We start from the raw sequence: 21,038 nt of genomic DNA on the forward strand, positions 1-21,038 counted from the left end.
AAATAAAGAAAACACTTAATATATCTCTAATATATATATAATTTTATGTATACACCTGTAATTATATATATAGGTGTGTGTATATATATATATACACACCTATAATTTCCTAATTATGATAGGACTAATATAGAAGTGGCAATGCTCAGGTATTGTTATGAACTACTTGCATTGCTAAAATTAAACTACGATGGCATATTTTACAAAAAAAAAAATAGATTTTTAAAAAGAGAAATTCTATCATTAATTTCCAGAGGAAGAGAAATTGAATCTCATGGTGCTTTGCATCCCTTTATTCTTAAGGGGAACTTAATTATCATACCCTTAGAGGAAAGTTCCTGCCTGCCAAAGCCTTAGGAACACAAGAGAGAGTGGGAGGGGTCACTTTTTTGCCACTTGGCTCAAAACCTTCTAGTGAGTTGGGGGTTGGGGAGAAGGAAGTTGAAGGGCTTCAGGTGAATGTTTTGAAAAGTAGCACTAAGCACTTCCTTTAATGAGCAATACCAAAGTATATTTTAATAAGCGCCTGAGCACTTTCTTGTAATTAGCTTGGTAACTTAACTTCCCAAATTAGAACTTTGATATAAATTGGCTTTCTGTTATTAAATTCACAATTATCTTTTTGGTTTTAGATACTAATATCTAATTGAAAGATTATTAAGTTCAAAAGTGATAATTTATGTAAAACCAATTTGTAAACTATAAGGCAGTAGCTTTTATGTGGTTATCATTATGATATATTTTCTCATTTAGGAAAGTATAAGTTATTAAAATCTTAATGAGTTGTGAGATGTGAACAAACAAATATTAACAATTAAATCTAATAAAATAATTTAAATAAATTTATAATGACTATGGTTTTCAGACAGACTAAATTAGAATTTGGAGATCTAAATTTTATTTTGTAATGAGCTGAATTAAATCTGTTCCAGCTACGTATGGCTCATTATGATGCCTTGTCCTTTCAGGGAAATTTTCTGCAGAAGGAAATAAAATTCATATATAGCAATATGCCATTCTCCATAGTATTGTAAGAAAGACACTGTGCAAAAAGTTGAGCCGAATCTGATAATGCCAATTAGGTCACAAACTGGAAAAATGGTGAAAACTACGGTATGATAAAAAGAAGCAATGGGGCACCTGGGTGGCTCAGTCAGTTAAGTGTCTGACTTCCGGTTTCGGCTCAGGTCATGATCTCATGATTTTGTGAGTTCAAGCCCTACGTCAGGCTCTGTGCTGACAGCGTGGAGCCTGCCTGGGATGCTTTCTCTGCCCTTCCTGTTCTCTCTCTCTCTCTCTCAAAATTAATAAACATTAAAAACAAGGAGCAAAATATTGTGATACTAGCGTTTCCTATACTTCTCAAATAATATGCTGTCCCATTATGTGCATGTGAAACATAAGTATGCGTGTCCTTGTTCATATCTACATCACTGCAGATACATATTCACAGGTTGCTCTGTCATTCTTTCATTGCAGAGATGAGATAGCCCACAAGCCTTCTGCAGAGCGTGTTACTCTAGAGAAATGTCCGTGCCAAGCGCCTTATACAAGTCGAATTGTAGTATTTGTTAGATTCAGAATTCTTTATGTTCTTTTCATGGACTTCAGCTATTCATCTGCGAGCTCTCAGCCTCACCAGGAGACAGGCGTTCTGGAGGCCTTCACAGTGTTGTTCCTGTTGCATTTGTATCACCAATACTCTCATTACCTTCAACTTCTGTGCCACTACTGCTGAGTTAATTGTGGACATTTCTTTCCAGATCAAACCTTTCAACACCAACCATTGTCTGGAAATGTTCTGCCCAATAATTTTGAAATACAACTTCCTGTGCTGGTATTCATTTGAAAAGATACACACATGTATTGGTTCAACTGAGGCATATTTTTTTCAAGTTAAAAAAATAAAACACATCATGTACTTAACATAGAAGTATGTTATACTTCTATACTTCATAGAAGATATTCAGTACTTTTATACATAGGTAGATTTTTTTTATAGTTTCCGGGTTTCCCAAGCATTGCTTAGAATTTGGGTGGCAGCAAATGTTTTTTACATGCTGATTAAAAACAAAACAAAACAGAACAAAACAAAAAAACCACAAGGGATGCCTGGGTGGCTCAGTAGGTTAAGCTTCCAACTTCAGCTCAGATCATGATCTCATGATTCCTGAGTTTGAGCCCCGCATCGGGCTCTGTGCTAACTAGCCTGGAGCCTGCTTCTGATTCTGTGTCTCCGCCTCTCTCTGCCCCTCCACAACTCATCCTGTGTCTCTCTCTGTCTCTCAATATAAACATACATCAAAAAATGTAAAAATAATAAAAAAATAAAAAAAATTAAAAAAGCACACACACAACAACAATATGCCCACATATTGATATTTTAATGTAGATGAGAATCCTCTAAGTAGATGAATACTTCAGTGATTGTTTTGGACATCCAACAAGGCCAGATGAAGAAAATGTCCATGGTAGATAGAAAATTGGAAGATTGAGTAACATGTTTCAATCACAAGTAGCTTTCTCCAGATTCATATTTACCTCTGTGCTTCAGAATTGGATAACAAGCATTTGTGGTCCCAGGATTTGAGATTTCTGGAAAGTAGGGACATTAATGCAGTTTTGAGTGACCTCTAAACTTTGGAATTCCTTAGCGAGTACTTCAGGTATCAGTTTGATTGTAACAGAATGTCATCAGAATATCAGAAGAAACTTCCCCCTTTGAGATCTCCTGATATACAGTGAGTCTCAGTAAATTGGATGGCCATGACTGGGTGCCATTTCTCAACACCAAAATAATAACCTTTTGCCCTAAGAACTCCGGTGTAAAGTCTACACTATATTTCATTAGTGCCTTTTCTGTTACCCAGGTTCATCACTGAATTGTATTCCAAGGCATAAATCTTACCTTTGATCCACATTGACCTCATAGATAGTAGAACTTGCCACCATTTTGGATTTTAGGAACTAGTGGCAATAAAACAAAAAGCAAATAAAGAAAAGAAAAAGAAAAAAAAATTTGCCAGCCATGCATGTGATATTTGCAGAGCAAAAGCTGTATTTTGTAAAAACTACTATTTCCAAGTTCAGAATTTCATATACAGGAGTTAATGAAAAAATCCAAAAATGTCATTACGTTAGCATAATTAAAACATGTTGATACCTACAAAAAAGTTCTAGAAGACAGAAACTTCCCAGAAAACGAATTAGAAATAAAATGCCTGTTTGAGACAGAATTTGCTATGATAGTTAACTTCTCTCTTTTAACACTATTTCTTTCTGTTTTCTAGGAAATGTCACCCTGTCCTCATGATCTTAAATCGGCTTACCCCATACGTTTTCTTGTTACAGACACTACACTTACTTTTGATGTTTATGAGCTAGTCCTTAATGAATATTATATTGCACTTATTGGTAAAATATTTTGGTTGTGTCTTGTACTTTTCATAAACTATCATGGTGACTTAAGATATGTTTCTTCAGTTCTTGGTCTTCAATTCATGTGTTAAAGGCTGTAGGTAATAGATAATTCCTCTCTCCTCTCAACTTATAAACCTGCCTATCATCGTCTTATTAAAGGAGGAAGTGATATGTATTTCCTGTTATTTAAGAAAGTACAACTAAATCCTTCAAATAAGCAGATAAAGAATTTTTAAATTTCTATATACAGTATCAACCTTAATGACCTTTAAATGATAGTCAAAACCATAGTTGGCAAAAGATTACTTAGTAGGTAGACTAGATCAGGGACTATTCTGGGATGCTGGCTCCCTTAGGAACCTGGCTGAATGTTAGGGGACTGGGGTTTCTCATTAGAACTTCCTTCCTTAGTGGGGAGAAGGGGGTGGATAATCTGACCCTTCATTGCTCTCCAAACCCCATCAGAACATGATGGTGCTGTGACTCTTCAGACTCTTTCTCCAAAAGAGAAATTTAAAACCTTCTAAATGATCATAGGGACCTCCAGTAGTTAAGAACATGAGTTCTGAAGTTAAACTGCTTACGTTGAAATACAGATTCTATTACTTAAAATCTGTGTGATTTGGGGTGCAGTACTTAATCTCTCTGAATCTGTTTCTTCTATCTTGCTCCATTTGACTATGTGCTTAAACAGTGGTACAACTCCACTCCTACTTAATTTCACTCCTACTTCATGTTTTTTTAGTAAACAAAAAAGCCAGCTCTTCCTTAGCACATGAAGGATATGGTCAAAGGCAGTTCAGGGGTGTGGGAAGTGCGTCCTTGTAATCCAACGGTGAGTTACTTACCCAATAAAATGCCAGCTCTTCTTGTTCTTATTGTTATTTGTTTAATATTCCACAGTCCAGAGTGCTCGGTTGTGAATTAACGGAAGCTTATTATTAGAGGCCAAATTCTGAACTTAGAGCAAGAACGAAAGAACATAGCATAATTCTACAGAGCTAAGTGAGCCTCAGCTTTTCATCCAGTCCATCTGATGACCTGAGAAGCTTTGAAAATGCCAAAGAATCATTTCATTCTAGATGGACCGCACTTATAAAGGGAGCAACCTCGGGATTTAGGAGCTTTGGAGAACTGTAAACAAAGCTTATAGACATCCTAACAAACGCTTGTTTCAAAAATGCAGTATCAATTCTAGAACCAGCTGAAGTTGTATCATAGTCAAGGCCTCCCTTTATTGGATACCAGTGTTTAAGCAATGTTCAGAAATAGAGAGATATTCAAAACATCTTGTAGAAAAGCCTTTAAAATCCTCAAAAGAGTGTACTATTTCAATAGATGATGAGGTACGTGATGTGGGAAACAAAGGCAGAAGGAAATGTATATAAAATTGTTTCCTTGTAACCTGCAGCCAAAAATACTAGAGGCAGGCAGAGGAGAACATTTCACCAGGAACTCAGTGCAGTCTTAATGTCCATGCTTTGCTAGAGGGAAAAACAACCTTAGCTTGACGGTAGCTATGCCTCTGGGAACCTGGGAGGGGTCTTCAGCATATGAAAATCCTTTTGGAAACTTCCCCTTGCTCCTCCCCCAACTCCCAAGTAGATGATCAGTCACTGCTCACAGTCCAGGGGCAGCTCTTTTCTGCCCATCGGTCCTGTCCCTGTGCTTTAATAAAATCACCTTTTGTGCACCAAAGGCATCCCAAGAATTCTTTCTTGGCTGTCAGCTCCAGACCCCTACCACTCCAAAACCCCATCAGCACTGATCCTATTGTGAGTCACATTTGTTTAATATAACATCTGTTTACTAATATCCGTTACCATATCTGCAGGCAGCATCCTTTCAGGAAAGATCTGTTTGGATTTGGCTTGGCTAGCTTCCTACACTGCTACACCCACATCCAACCCCACCACAGGACAAAGAACAAGTTTAGAGATTGTTCTTAGGAATTCGTGATGAAATGGAATATAAAGCATACTACAAGGCATGAAAGATTGCTGACCAAATATTTAGTTTTTAAAAATATTTAATTTTTTTTGTTTATTTTTGAGAGAGAGAAAGACAGAGTGCGAGCAGGGGAGGAGCAGAGAGACAAGGAGACAGAATCCCAAGCAGGCTTCACACTCTGAGCTGTCAGCACAGAGCCTGATGTGGGGCTCAAACCCACGAACTCTGAGATCATGACCAGAGCTGATGCTTAACTGACAGAGCCACCCAGGTGCCCCTATTCTTAAGTAATCTTATACCCAACGTGGGGCTCAAACCTACAACCCTGAGATCAAGAGTCACATGCATTACCAGCTGAGCCACCCAGGTGCCCCTAACCAAATATTTAAATGCTGCTCTCAGTTTAAAAAATGCCGACAAGCAAACAGTACAGAGGACACCAGCATCCTAGAATGATAAGAATGCTCATCACCTTGAGCCTATTGTCCATGTTTAATCCCCATCGCCTTTGTATTTCAGCTTTCCAAGATACGAGTTAAACCTTAAGTTAGAGGACGGAATGTTCCAGGCTAAATGTAAGAAAGGGTTCTAATACCCAGGGAGAATATATCCTACGGAGGATAATTATACCAGAATATTTATATAATTCTGATGTGATGTATTGGAATGTCTAGTTTCAAGAATTCACTTGTTTGTTTTCAATGTGCCCCTCCAATTTCTTTGAACCTTAGTATTATTTCTTTGCAAATAAATATATTTCAAGTAGTCTCTTTGGGTAATGTCTTAGCCAAACACATTGTGGGAAGAATTTAAAATGCTTAGTCATGCGCCTTTTCTTATTGGTATTCCTTAGGCACCTCAGCCTTGGGCAATGACGTAATACCCAAGTTGGCCCAAGAAACAGGGGCTACTCTGTTTTGACAGAGTATTATTCATGATCACCACTTTACATAAATGTTAAAGAATGTCAGATAAAGACGGAAGCTAATTATGCAAAAATTCGAAACAAATGCTTCTCTTAATACTGGGAGATTAAGATACGATACTCTTAGTAGTCAGATAAATTGAGTTATTTGTTAGATGATAATGTCTGAAATCTGTGCTTCAGATATGGCAAAGGATAAAATATGGTAGACATTGTCCATTCAGCCATAAAGAAATTCTCCTTTGTAATTTAAAATGTTGCATTCTGCCAAGGGGTGTGTGTGTGTATGTGTGTGTGTGTGTGTGTGTGTGTGTGTGTGTGTTTCAGAGAAAGAGAGGCTGCTTTAAAAATGAGAACTCTGCATTTAAAAATGAGAATTCTGTGCTGTTATTAATATTACCTAGAAAATGCATATATGCATGATAAAACTGGTACATTGTGGCATTTTAGGAGTATTCCATAGAACAGATGTGTTTCTAACCTCTAATTAATTAATGTATTAACAAAATCATGTTCTAAATTCATTCACTTGGAGTCATTGCAGTTATGTATTCAGTAACTGGGGATTTCTATCTTCAAACTTTGTTTATGTCCAAAATATTAATTCATATGAGCTTCATGGATTGATAATTGACAGCATTAGGAATGCCAGGGGGTTTGCTGAACCTTTACCGGATGGTCAACTGCACATCCTATTTGAGAAACCAAGAGTGCTTTGAATACAGTGAAATTAATTTCATGCCAGGGTAGAGCGCTGTCCCTGAAATCCTCTGGTGTTCCTAATCTCTCATTCCATGAGCTTTAACTTACAGCAGAGAGTGAAGGAAGGCATGTGATTTGACCAGTGTAAAAGGTCCCAAATAAGAGGTTTATATCCCGGTAGGGCAAATAATCACCAAAATGTATTTTATTAATGGGATTTAGTATATATAGCCTACATTCCTAGTTAACAGAGTTCAAGTTTACACTGATTGGCGTTCAAGAGCTAGTGTGTGATGTCATGCATTTCCAGGCTCTTAGTACCGAGTGTCCTATTTCTGATTGTGCCTGACACCAGGTAGTGACATTTGAGCAAGAGCAGGCAGCACAGGGTTCAGTTTTATCCAAGTAGCTGTCACTTCCAGGGCCCTAGGCAAAAGTCCAGCATTGTTTGTTTGACTTACTTCCTCTTTCTTTTCTTTTCTTCTTTCCCCTAACACTAACACATCCTGCAATCCATCCTGGTCATGGGCAGCAGAGATAACCACAGACTACAAATGAAAAGCTGAGCTGGCCCCAAAAATGTTACTCCTTGCAACTATTTAATTGTAAAAGAATCTTTGTGCTAACGCTTCACCATGCCCTTTAAAAGACAGACTCAATAATTTGGCTGTCAATCATTTGTAATTTTATACCTTTGAGTCCTGAGGGATAATAAATAGAATTACAGAGTTTTATCATGGAATGCTGATTCCAAGGAAATAAAAAGCCAAAATTTCAGGAAAGAATCAAGTTTAAAAAAAGATCCCATCTACAGATTGTTTTATTAAAAGTATACAGCTATTTACAATATGCTTACTGGAAATCACTACAAAGTCTTTACTTGTTTATAATGTTAAAGCTTTCCTGTATTAATTACTGCTACTTATTCTTTTATCTTGCTGTCAGAGTTAGTAGGTAAAAGGGGCCAGAACATTAAAATGTGATTTCTTTCTTTTTGGCCCAAGAAATTAGATCATTTGTCTAGTAGGGCACAAATAGTAGATGATTTTAAAACTGATGATACCGCTCCAAATAGTGCTCCCTTCATTCTTTAGCTCTACTTCTATGACTTGAAAGGCTTTTATTTGCATTTAAAATAACTTGGTAAGAATATTGCTGGAAACCTCTGAAGTTAAAATGTCTCTTTTTGGGTTTTTGTTCATTTTGTTTGTTTTTTTAGAAAATCAAGAACATTAGTAGATACATAATGTACGTGTTTTCATTCATTCCTGATATCAAGGATTGGAAATGATTTAGGACTTTATTTTTTAAGAATAGTACACATACAGAAAAGTGCCTATACCACAAAAACAGCTTGCTCAAGGTCATGTGTACAAGACTCAGTCATTCGCTGTGTTTGGTTATCTGTTTATTTTTTTTGCTCAGAGGTATCTCATTGTGAACAGATACTGTACTACATTTCTTGTTCCTGGGCATGTCGCCAGTGTCCAGCGGGGGCTGATATCAATATTGCCGGGATGAGCATCTTGATAGATGTTTCTGGTGTACTTCTGAGCAGTGTGTATACCTCAAAGTGGAATTTCAGAGACCTAGAGGTATACTCCTGAAGAGCCCTAGAAGAGATGGAAAAATACCAAATTACTTTTCCCATTACAATTCCACTCACACTCTGTAAAAGTTCTGCTAACAGCCACTATTGGTCAGTAATTGGTATTTTGTCTCCTCTTTTTTTTTTTTTTTTAACCATTCTTATGAGTATGTACTGGCATCCCATGGAAATCATAAATTTGCATAGCACAAAGGAGTAATAAAGTTGATCATCTTTTCATTTCTGTATTGCCTATGTGGACAGACTCTTTCATGAAGTGCTTGTTTAGGTATTCAGACGTTTTTTATATTGGGTCACTTATCATTTTGTTTTTAGACTGCATTTGGGGACTTTTGTTGATGATAATATAGTTATATACACAGACACATGAAGAATGAGAATATCTTTTTCCACTAGTGCCCCTTCACTTTCTCCATGATTCTTGATCATAAACAGGATTTCCCAATTTCAACATGGCCCAATTTATACCTCTGTAATTCCTTCTGTGGTTAGCACTATTTGCATCCTATCTAAGAGAGCAGGGTTCCTTTAAGATCATGTTTGTGTTCTGTATTTTACTCTCAAAGCTTTATTGTTTAATCCTTTGTATCCAGACCAAGGCTCCATTGTCGAATTGATTTTTGTGTATGTTTTGAAATGGAGTCGCATTTCTTTTTTTACCACATAGACATCCAGGTGAAAGCACCATCTTACAGTATGTGGCAATGGCATGATTCTCATAAATTGTATATAAGTGTGTTTTGGTGTCATAATTCTCTCCTGATCCGTGTTCTATTTGTCTCTTCTTATATGGATGCCATATTGTCTAATTACTGCACCTTTGTAAGTTGCCATCTTATCTGTAGCTTCAGTGTCTAGATTTGTTTCTTTCCTTCAAAACCTCTTACACTTCTTGAGTGTTTGCATTTTCATGTAAATTTTAGAATCCACTATCCCTTATCTCAGCCTCTCCCACCCCTGGGGGGGGGGAGGGTGGGAGGCATCATTTTGAGGGTTAGATTGGAATATTGTCAAAGCTATCAATTTAATCCAGGGAGACTGAAAACCATAATAAAGCAGCCAAGCATCAGCATGGTATTTCACTGCAGTGCCATTATTTGGGTCTGCTTTAATTTCAATAGTGTCCTGGAAGTGGTTAATGAAGAAGTCTTCTGTCACCTTCACAGATTTATCCCCAGGTATTGGATGTTTTTCTATTTTTTTAAAACATTATTATTGTTTTAATTTCTTTCTGGATGATAATACAGAAAGAAAAGGATGTTTTTGTACATTGGCTCTTTGTTTTCACTTTATCCCAGAAGACCTCTGGTACGATGCGGTTTTTTTTAAGTTTACTTATTTATTTTGAGAGAGAGTGTGTGCACATGTGGGGAGGAGGGGCAGAGAGAGGAGGAGAGAAGGAGAGAGAGAATCCCAAGCAGGCTCCATGCAATCTGCACAGAGCCCCACGCAGGACCTCCATTACAATGTTGTTGTTGTTGTTGTTTTTTATGTTTTATTTATTTCTGAGAGGGAGAGAGAGAGAGAGAGACACTGTGAACAGGGGAGGGTCAGAGAGAGTGGGAGATACAGAATCTGAAACAGGCTCCAGGCTGTGAGCTAGCTATCAGCACAGAGCCCGACACGGGGCCCGAACCCACGAACTGTGAGATCATGACCTGAGCCGAAGTCGGATGCTTAACCGACTGAGCCACCCAGGCGCCCCTGCGTTACATTAAGTAGAAATAATATAGTGAATAACACATCATTTATCTCCTAAGGACGAGTTTTCAATATTTAAATCTGTAATTTTTAGGTAGTCTTTTTTTCATTATCAAATTGAAGGGATTCCTGAATATGCCTGGTTTGCAAAGATTGCTTTTTAATTGTGAATTACCATTGAATTTTGTGAAAAAACACATATTTATGCCTTCCTAGGATTTAGATTAAGTTATTAATCATGGATATTTCACAATGTTTAGTTTATTCTATTTTTTTTTTTTTCCGGGAAAAGCAGTATCAACGAAAAATTCAATAAATTAGCAATAGAGTTATATTCACAGTAACACTCGAAAAGAATTGGCCACAAACTCACATAAAGAACGTAGATATCTGGGGTGCCTTGGTGGCTCAGTCGGTTAAGCATCTGACCAGCTCAGGTCATGATTTCACGGCTCGTGGGGGTTTGTGGGTTCGAGCCCTGTGTCAGGCTCTGTGCTGACAGCTAGCTCAGAGCCTGGAGCCTGTTTCAGATTCTGTATCTCCCTCTCTCTCTGACCCTCTCCTGCTCATGCTGTCTCTCTCTCTCTCAGAAATAAATAAAACATAAAAAAAGAAAAAAAAGAATGTAGATATCACTTTTAAGATATCATACATTGAGCCAATTTTTTAAAAATATATATAAAGAGGGGCTCTTGTGTGGCTCAGTGGGTTGAGCATCTGACTCTTGATTTTGGCTCAGGTCATAATCTCATGGTTTGTGGGATCAGGCTGTGTGCCGGGCTCCATGCTGACAGTGTGGGGCCTGCTTAGGATTCTCTCTCTCTCTCTCTCTCTCTCTCTCTCTCCCCCTCCCCCACTTGCACTGTCTTTGTCTCTCTCAAAAACATTAAATAAACATAAAGAAAAAGAAAGGAAGGAAGGAAGGAAGAAAGAAAGAGAGAGAGAGAAAAAGAAAGAAAGAAAGGAAAGAAAGAAAGAAAGAAGGAAAGAAGGAAGGAAGGNAATTAGCAATAGAGTTATATTCACAGTAACACTCGAAAAGAATTGGCCACAAACTCACATAAAGAACGTAGATATCTGGGGTGCCTTGGTGGCTCAGTCGGTTAAGCATCTGACCAGCTCAGGTCATGATTTCACGGCTCGTGGGGGTTTGTGGGTTCGAGCCCTGTGTCAGGCTCTGTGCTGACAGCTAGCTCAGAGCCTGGAGCCTGTTTCAGATTCTGTATCTCCCTCTCTCTCTGACCCTCTCCTGCTCATGCTGTCTCTCTCTCTCTCAGAAATAAATAAAACATAAAAAAAGAAAAAAAAGAATGTAGATATCACTTTTAAGATATCATACATTGAGCCAATTTTTTAAAAATATATATAAAGAGGGGCTCTTGTGTGGCTCAGTGGGTTGAGCATCTGACTCTTGATTTTGGCTCAGGTCATAATCTCATGGTTTGTGGGATCAGGCTGTGTGCCGGGCTCCATGCTGACAGTGTGGGGCCTGCTTAGGATTCTCTCTCTCTCTCTCTCTCTCTCTCTCTCTCTCCCCCTCCCCCACTTGCACTGTCTTTGTCTCTCTCAAAAACATTAAATAAACATAAAGAAAAAGAAAGGAAGGAAGGAAGGAAGAAAGAAAGAGAGAGAGAGAAAAAGAAAGAAAGAAAGGAAAGAAAGAAAGAAAGAAGGAAAGAAGGAAGGAAGGAAAGAAAGAAAGAAAGAAAGAAAGAGAATTACGGAAGAGAAAGAAAGAAAGAAAGAAAGAAAGAAAGAAAGAAAGAAAGAAAGAAAGAAAGAAAGAAAGAGAATTACGGAAGAGACAGGGAAAAAGGGAACGAAGGAAGAAGCAAGCACCATGATTCAGAGTCCTTCGCTGGAACACTGAGCTCTGCAGACAAGAGGGGACAGAGAGCAATAGGAAGCCCTGTGGAGAAAAAGCTCCAACAAGAGAGAATATTGTGACATGGGGGATGTTACAAACACTGAATGTTTCACCTTTTTTTTTTCTTTACTTATATTAGCACCTCTCTCCACCTCAATCTGTGATTAAGCAAAAGCCAAGCCAAGGTGAAGTTGATGGACCTCTTGAGGAAATAATAAATTGAAGGGTTTAAATATAAGACAGTGAATTGACTCCCTTTCTCTCTCTCTCTCTGTCACACACACACACAAATAGGAAACAAATAAATCAGAAAGAGAAGAAAGTAGCATAACAGTAATATACAAAATGCAAAGAAAATATAACTCCAAAAACATTAAATTACCTACAAGTAATTTAAGAGAACATTAGCCATAGTCTTTTTTTTTTTATCACTTAAAGGAGGTTATAATCATGAAAAAAAAATGAAATTGAAGAAATGACAAGACCAAGAAGTCATGAAAGGGATAATAACAGTAGCCAGCGCTCATGGAAAAACAAGAAAATGTAAAACCATTGCATAAGTGAAACCACATTCAGATCATTAGGAGACATAAATGTTACAGAAATAAAGACAACTGCTATGAGGAAATAAAACAGAAGAGAGAAAAAAGACAATAAAAGCAACAAAAAAGGTGATAGATATGGAAGAGAAAAAACTGGGAACTAACATGTAGCTGGCGGTTGTTCTTGCCTGGGAGAACTCTTTTCTTAAAAGAAAGTAAAGTGAGCTTGCTTTTTAATTCTCTTCTTTAGTTTTCAGTGTGAGGTTATCTCAATGATGTATGCATAAAAATTGTACAACTGTCTAAAAATTCTATAACTGTCTAAGTAGGGCCATGAGTTGTGCAGCTCCAGAGCCATCCTCAAGGAAAATGAAGGTGAACTCTGGAAACACCAAGAATACCCAGTTCTGGAAGATCTATGCCCCCAGGGGATACAGATATTTGTCTATGTTGCAGGCAACAGAAAATCTTACCAAATATGCTCTGACGGAAGATATTGGTATCTCTGAGTCATTCTTGCAAATTGTCTTAAAGACAACATGGAGTCAATCAAGACTAAGATCAAGGTGCATGATTTAGGACATAGACATACACTGTATTAAAGGAGATTGGTGTGGGGAGGGTGGGGATAAGAATGGCCCTTTATAAAAGTAGATACTGGGGCACCTGAGCGTCTCCATTGTTTCTGTGTCTGACTTCAGATCACGCACGATCATGTGGTTCATGAGTTCCAGCCCTTCACTGGGCTCTGTGCTGACAGCTCAGAGCCTGCTCTGTCTCTTCTTCTCTCTCTGCTCCTCACCAACACATGCACACATTTTCTCTCTGCATCTCAAAATAAATAACTAAACTAAAAATTAAATAAAAGTAAGTTCTGTTTGAATTTTCGTCTAAAAAGCTTGTTCTGCTTTAAAAATAATCAAGACCTAGTTTTTAAAAGTCACCTTGTTTAGCTTTTATTTGAGCTAACACTAAATATGATCCTTTCCTCTCAACATCAAGTATTATCCTAACAATTACAGTCATATATAGTTTTTGAATTGAAGAAAGTATTTCCTCAATAAGACGACATCTTATTAATACAGTAATCTCATTACACTGGGGTGCTATCTCTGTCGTACATAAGTTGCCCTAGGTCATCTAATTACGAGATGGGGTCTATTGGACACGTGGTTGATAGAAAGTGATTAAAATACTTGAAAGTCGCACCTAAAGTAGATTCAAGTGAAAGACTCAGAGCAGAGTTTTCTGAGGCACTCTGATGGCTGCAAGTGTGTAGGGGTGGATATAAGTGTATGAAATTTAGCTTTAAAGTCAGGCATCTAGACAGATTCTCTTTTCTGTAAGCCTTCGGGTTTGTTAGAATTTGCCACGTTTTAGATTTCTTTTGAATTACAATCTCATTTCAGAAATAAAATGATTTGAGTAAACTTATGTTTTTCCAAAGTGTCCATTTCGCAATTCCCAACTAGACTCCAGCCTTGAATATGAACTCGAAGCAGTCTTGAATCTACCTCTTGCCTTTGAATTCACCAAGGAAACAAAGTCTAGATTCAGTCTGAGACTAATTTTATGATTCTGTGGGTTTTTCTTTTTTTCTTTTCTTTTTTTATAATGTTGAGATACAGATAGCTAAGCATCCAGATACAGATTTAGGGTAAAGGAATGGAAGATCCGAAAACTCGAATTTGCTAGGCAGGCTAGTGGGAGGGTCCTTTTGTGATGAAATGTTGCATAAATAATGCCGATGGGGGTCTAAATTCACTGTTGCCATGGAGACCTTTGTGCCTGGCTGAACTCAATTCTTTTCTCTTTTAAGACGGCTACCACTAGGCTTGTGGTATCTCTGACGCCTCTTTGCTTTGCTTTCTCTTAAACTGTTGGCGAGTGAAAGAAGAAATTAAACTATGATAATTTGGCATCCTGACTTTTGCGAGACTGTTCTTCTACTCCATTCGTGATTTTTGAGCTCCTCTGGGGTTCCTTTTAGTGCTCATTTGGGGTGATAGGAGCAGATGCAGGAACGGCAGGGACCCCGAACGCTGCCTGGAGAGAGGGGGAAAGTAATCCCTCATCTTTGTGACTAGTCAACTTGTTGGCCTCGACTACAGTTTTGAAGTATTTAAGGACCACTGGTTTCCAAAGGTAAAAGAGAAAAAAAGAGTGAAAGTGGAACGTGTTTGTTTTTTTAATGCTTTCATTATTAATGTTGTTTTTGTGATGATTTTGGTTAAAGTTGTAAAACTACAGGTTGAGAGTTAATGTGTAGAGAACACGGGTAGAATTTATTTCCGGCCTCTCAGTTGTCAGTTTATTCAGCGTATTGAAATTGTAAATGCCAAAATAACGGAATTCAACAGAATGCAGTTTTAAGGACCCATGTGCCATTTTTCTGTCAGCTAACCATTATAACTGCTTAAAATTGCGTTTGGTAAAACTTGGCATGTCCTAGAAACATCCTTTAGATTTTGTGAAAGTTATGATTATCCATGTAAATGCTGGTTTAAGTAATTGAAAGTTGGCTTGGAAATTGTGGGCANAGAACTTCACTAAGAAAGACATTAGTCATTGAAAGTAAAAGCATAAAGTTCAGGCAGCCAGTGTCACTATGTCAAATAACTAAAAATTCAATGTATTGGACAGCTAACTTGTTGCATTACATTGCCTTTCTTACAGAGATTATTTCTCAGCGATGAGCTTTCCATCAGAACTAGAATACATTAATTGCATGTTTTGATCATTATGAATGGTGTAAATAGGATGCGCCAATCCCATAATTATCGAAAACCTTTACCGTACAAGTATTTCCAGATTGCTTTTATCCACATAATTAAGTGAGAGAATCATTCACCAAAATTTACAGTGACTTCTTAGGTTTCACCCGTGTAGCCACCAGAGTTTAGAAGGTATTTGGATATTCAACAGGTGAAAGAGGCAAATTGATTTCGGAAAGCTGGGGATTTAACAGGTGACAGTCTGTGGGAACCGTGTGTTAAATGGCTATATACTTATGAGATAGGTGCTCGCTGGAGAATTCTAAGTGAAATACCACGAGGGCTCAGAAAGTCTAGGTTTTTATCGTTAGCGTTTTCAGCTGGATGGCAATAGCGAAAGAGAATGATTTCCATCCAACTTAATTGTGACAATCACAAGATAGAATTTCGACTTGATTAATATTTCTTGAAATTTGAGTGACTTTGCAACTCAGATACGGAGGATGAATAATAACCAAGTACTTCTTTTTAATCAAATGTCAGGGCACATGTTTTAGTATGTTAATTGACTAGCCTGGGTATGTTTTATTTTAAAGAAGCTAACAAAGGAAGGCTTGAATATACTCTGGGGATACCTCTCAGTAAATATTTCATTTCGATTCATTAAAGTTAAAAGTTTATTTGGATCATATTAAAACTAAGAACCTTTTCACTTTGGGGGAATGGGTGTAAACCTATTAATGGTTTCGATGGTATCCACTGGGAATAAACTTTGACCTTTGAAAGTGTTTTCCATGCACCGACTGTTATTTAATAATGCTGCCCAAATATAAACTTAAATGATCAAGCCTAAATATAAAGCTTCACTTTGGGAATGAGTGTCTAGGCACTCATACTTTGTGGACCACCATTGCCGTGGGTTCAAGTGGCAGTAAGTCTTCAAACTGTAGGGCACAGGATATATGCATGCGACCCAAATAGTTTTTAAATAACAACTAACTACATGGTATGATTGTCTATTACCTCACACTGCTGAATATAAATATTTTATATGGGAAGAAAATTTAAAGTATTTTTAAATTTGTTATTTTTAATCCAGCTATTTATATGATGCGAATGCACCAGACAACATGCTAAATAGGGTCCTTCAGATTTTGAAGATCCTGAAATGCTAAATTGCAAAATCTTTCCTGGATTATTTTACTGTTAAGATTTATGCACACAATTAAGAAGAATAGCTTTAATTGTTAAGCAAATATATATATATGTATATATATATATATGCATTTTTTTTACCCAGACAATTCCAGATTTGGCCCAACTCATTGATATTATATTTATAGGTTACAAAATCATAGCTAATACATTTGACCTAAAGTTCCCCATTGAAAAAGTTTAGGGACAAAGATTTCTGTTTGTGTTTCTATAAGAAGCTTATTAACATGTGAATTCTGATTTAGAGATCTGTTTTATAGCTCTTTTGTCATTCTTATTTCTGGCAGTATCTTATATTCAGCAAATCTTTGTTGAGCATTTCCCTGGTACTAAACATTGTACGCCATGAACAAAAAGGAAAGAGGAAGTTCCCAGAGTCCGTGAACTAAAAAATCGGTGGAGATGAAGATGTGAGAACTCGTAACTGTAATGCAGTAAAATTCCTGCTCTAAAGAATGACTGTAAAGATAATTTTTAAATGGTAGCCAGACAAATCCTCTGAAAATGTAAATCCTAAAAATTAAAAGAATTTAGACTATTTGTAGTCTAAACCTTTACTGTATTCAGAGTCAAAGTCAAAGGCCCTCCAGTTGCCCAAGCCGCTCAGTGATGTGCCTCCCACCAACTCTGGCTCTCCCACATTTCCTAAATCTTCACCTCTTGCCCACTTTGCTCCAGCATAGAACCTCTTTGCCTTTTGTTGAGCCATCACATGGCCTTGGCATTTGCCATTCTTCTCTGCTGAAAACGGAAAACAGCAGCCCCCCAGCCTGAATCCAGCCCAGATATACACATACAGACTTCCCTTGTATCTCTCAGGTCTCAGGTCAGGGGTCACCTTGTCAATGAGTCAGTTCTTGATAACCGTACTTATATTGCTCCCTGTCTTCTTTCCCTGCATTAGTTTTCTCCTCTGCCTTTACCACAGATGGTACTTTAAGTAATCCACTGGCCCGTCTTGTTCCATGTCCATTTTTTCTACCAGAACGTCAACTCCATAAGGGCAGGGATTTTTGTGTGTTTTTATTGATGCATTCCCAGCACCTAGATCCTCGCGTGCTTTATGTATTGAACAAATGATGAACTAAATATAGATTCCCTGGCACCAAATATATAGAGTTCTACTCTGTTGTTGTTGTTGTTTAGAGTCTTTAAAAATAAAGTAGAAATTTTCACATTTATTACTGGCAACTCATTATTCTAGCATAAGTGTGAGAAAAAGTGGTCAAATACCACAGTAGATCCTGATTGCTTATGTACCAACACTCAGCCAAGTCACCTGGATCACAGAGTAGGGGCTGAGAATTTCCCTCCCAACGCAAGGTCAATGGCAGCAGATGGACTCTTAGTGAGAAGACCGGTGCTCTCCCCTCTTCCCAGCCTCTGGCTGTGGACACGTGACCAGTGCCTTCAGCTTCTCTAGCCATCTGTTGCTTCCATCTTCAACAGTGGGGCTATTACTGTAATACTCTAGCTGTCTCTACGGTTCTGTAATTTATCCACATATTTTCCAAAATGTATAAGGAACACACAAAGAATTATACACAGTCTCTAAAATATCACATCATCTCTTTCTTCATATTTCTAATGTTCATTAACAGGAGGGGAAAAAAAAAAAGCTGCAATGGCCTGGATCATTTATGTGATCACATTCAGTCAGCAATTCTGTTAAATAAAGTTCTACTCAAAAATCAAAACACGTTTTCAGGATTCTAAGAATTACCAATCAGTAATAATTATGCCAATAGTGGCATCTCATATAGTGGCCATAGCTAATGCTGGCTCATCTGGAAAGCATAATCAGAGTGAGAATATTTTTGTCATTTGTGTATCCAGTCACCTGCTTGTATGACATCAAGTTTTTCCTACATTTGACAAGTTTAATTAAACTTAGCACTTGTGGTTTTAAAAATAAACTTTGCAAGCTCTAAGAATTTAATGAATGCTACAGTGTGGCTAAATTACATAGTGACCTTCTCCAGTGTATAAATATTTTTCAAAGATGTGAAGGTTACTTCCTCTAGGAATAAAAATGTTGAGCTAGTCTGTGGCTTCCAGTAGTACTGGCTCATTTTTAAAGAACAAAGACAAATTTTAAGTGTTGGTCAACTGTCTCCTTGTTTCTGTATGAGGCAAATCCATTGTTTGAACCTTTTTGTATCCCTTAAGCCTCAGCTACTGTTTGCATGAGGAATGTTGCATTTGGATACATATCCAATGAGCGTAATCCCCAATAGGATGCATGGCTTCCTTATTATTCACACAGCCCCCTTCTTTGTGAATTTCAGCTGCTTCTGGTCAGTTTAAAGCCCTCATGCTCTTCTGAACCAACTCCTGGTAATTTTCATCAGCATTAGTAGCTCATCTTTGAGAGATACTATATTCATCCTTGAAAAGGTGGTTAAATATGGTGTTTTGGCTTAGGATTAACTGCCCCTGCATTATCATGCAGCAGTTCTGCCTGAGATTAGAAGCCATAAATATGGGGGTGAAAATGACAAAAGACTTAAAGAGGGACACTTTGAGTGAGTTGTGGGGTGGTGTCTACCTACACAGGCTGTGGGTTGTTGGGTCATTTGGTTGTCGGCCCTGGTGCTGCTAACATCCTGGACCCGATGTTAGTCTGGACTCTGGCATATTCCGCCATATATTTTGTAAATGGAGTACACAAGTATTTGCCAAATGGCATGTGTTTCCCTTTTAAGGACTTATCTAATCTCTAGGTATATGGAATTAAATAGAAGCTTGGCATTCCTTCATTTAAACTTTAAGGAACCTGACCCTTTAATTTGTTTCTGCTCTGAAATAAATAATTGGGTATATCTAGTGTTTGCTTATAGCATCTCATTAAATCCTCACAGAGGCCCTTGTATGTTAGCCTTTGTCCCTGTGCTATAAATGGGAATCATTAAGCAGAGTAATTATTTCATTATGCGGGATGTCTGAGATTACAGACCAAAAAAAGAAAAAACTGTGCAAGATTTTGAACCCAAGTCTACTTGGTTATGCAGCCTCCTCCCTTCAGCCGTCCTACCAATGGTACTGCTCAGTTTAACCATCTCACTGAGATTTTGGAGAAGCTTTGTAGATCTTTGCCTTTTCATAGAAACTCCCCTCCACGCATTGCATATCTTTCCCTGTTTTTCTTTACTGTTCACCTCTAGGCGGGTGCTCCCGGCTCTTCTCCCTTTTACTGTAAAGTGTGTGAGCCACTTATTAGCATGTTCTTGTTAAGAATCCTGCAGGGCCGAGGCTTCTGGGTGGCTCAGTTTGTTAAGTGTCGGACTTCGGCTCAGGTCATGATCTTGTGGTCCAAGAGTTCCAGTGCAGAGCCTGGAGGCTGCCTCAGATTTTGTGTCTCCCTCTCTCTCTGGCCTTCCCCCTGCTAGTACTCTGTTTGTGTGTCTCTGTCTCTTCCTCTTTCTCAAAAATAAATAAAACATTAAAACATTAAAAACAATAAATCCTGCAGGGTCTGGAGCTCAGGGATTGGTAATGGGGTGCTAGGAATACCTTTATGAGAATCAGCTTGAGCATGTGTTATAAATACAGCTCCCTGACTCAGCAACTCAAAAGCTGGGGTGGACTTCTACATTTCTAAGAGCTTCCCTCAGGGACTCCAGGAGCAGTTGAGAACCACCTATCTGATTTTATGGTTGCAAAAACTGGCTATGAGTGAGGTGGGTGGGAGAAGAAGTTCAAGGTTGATATGAAAATCTTCTGCAGATAATTAGGGGCAGGATAGAGATCGGGGCAGTTTCATCTGCCAAAGTGAAGACTCCCGCAGGTTCAAGGTGAGAAGAGATCAGAGAGGTCAGTGGTATCTGGTTTATCTCAGTCCTGTATATTTCCAGATTGTTTACTGTGTCTGCCTGTATTTGTGGATGCACATGTAAGGTGTAGAGAGGGAGATCAGCAGCCGGAGGGGAGAGGATGGTAGCCTGATCTTCTGGTGGCCTCCCTATTCTGCTGTCCTCACTGCTGTCACTTGCAGCCATTGTGTGGCTTGGTTTATAGCACAGCCTTGTGCATCAATGCAATGCGTCTGTGGATGCAGATATTTCCAAAGCATCTCCTAAGGCTGGTTTAAATTAAATGGCCTGGCCTAGTGATTCCTACAGCATGATTTACTGAGCTTCTGCTCTTTGCCAGTCTCTGTTGTAAAATCTAGGAGTAAGGAGCTGCCAAGCCATTGTCTTCATGGAGCTGTCTTTCTGGAAGGCACCAGAAGGTAAATCAATGACTATGATTGCTGTCACTCCTTCTCCTCTCAAAAGAACAATGGTCTAGGAGTCGAGTCCCTTCTGATGACCTCGAGGCTCTGCTCAGCCTAAGGAGTTCATCCCTCCAAGCGTGTCTTTCTCAGGGCTCTGGGAGCCCTTTCTCTTCCCTC

The 21,038-nt window shown here is 38.2% G+C and overlaps 1 protein-coding gene and 1 long non-coding RNA gene across 6 annotated transcripts in view; one reads left to right on the forward strand and one right to left on the reverse strand.

Annotated features, from left to right (window-relative positions):
- The window catches only part of CTNND2 (catenin delta 2), a 784,902-nt gene that overhangs the window by 156,250 nt on the left and 607,614 nt on the right, over positions 1–21,038 (forward strand). The gene's annotated exons all lie outside the window — the stretch shown is intronic.
- The window catches only part of LOC144219418 (uncharacterized), a 47,316-nt gene continuing 34,710 nt past the window's right edge, over positions 8,433–21,038 (reverse strand). For all 5 annotated transcript variants that reach the window (XR_013331403.1, XR_013331405.1, XR_013331404.1 and 2 more), the window contains one exon: positions 8,433–8,610. This is a non-coding gene — a long non-coding RNA (uncharacterized LOC144219418). The remainder of the gene's footprint in view (positions 8,611–21,038) is intronic.

The sequence above is a fragment of the Crocuta crocuta genome, unplaced genomic scaffold (assembly GCF_008692635.1).
Source record: "Crocuta crocuta isolate KB4526 unplaced genomic scaffold, BGI_CrCroc_1.0 scaffold89, whole genome shotgun sequence".
Lineage (NCBI taxonomy): Eukaryota > Metazoa > Chordata > Mammalia > Carnivora > Hyaenidae > Crocuta > Crocuta crocuta.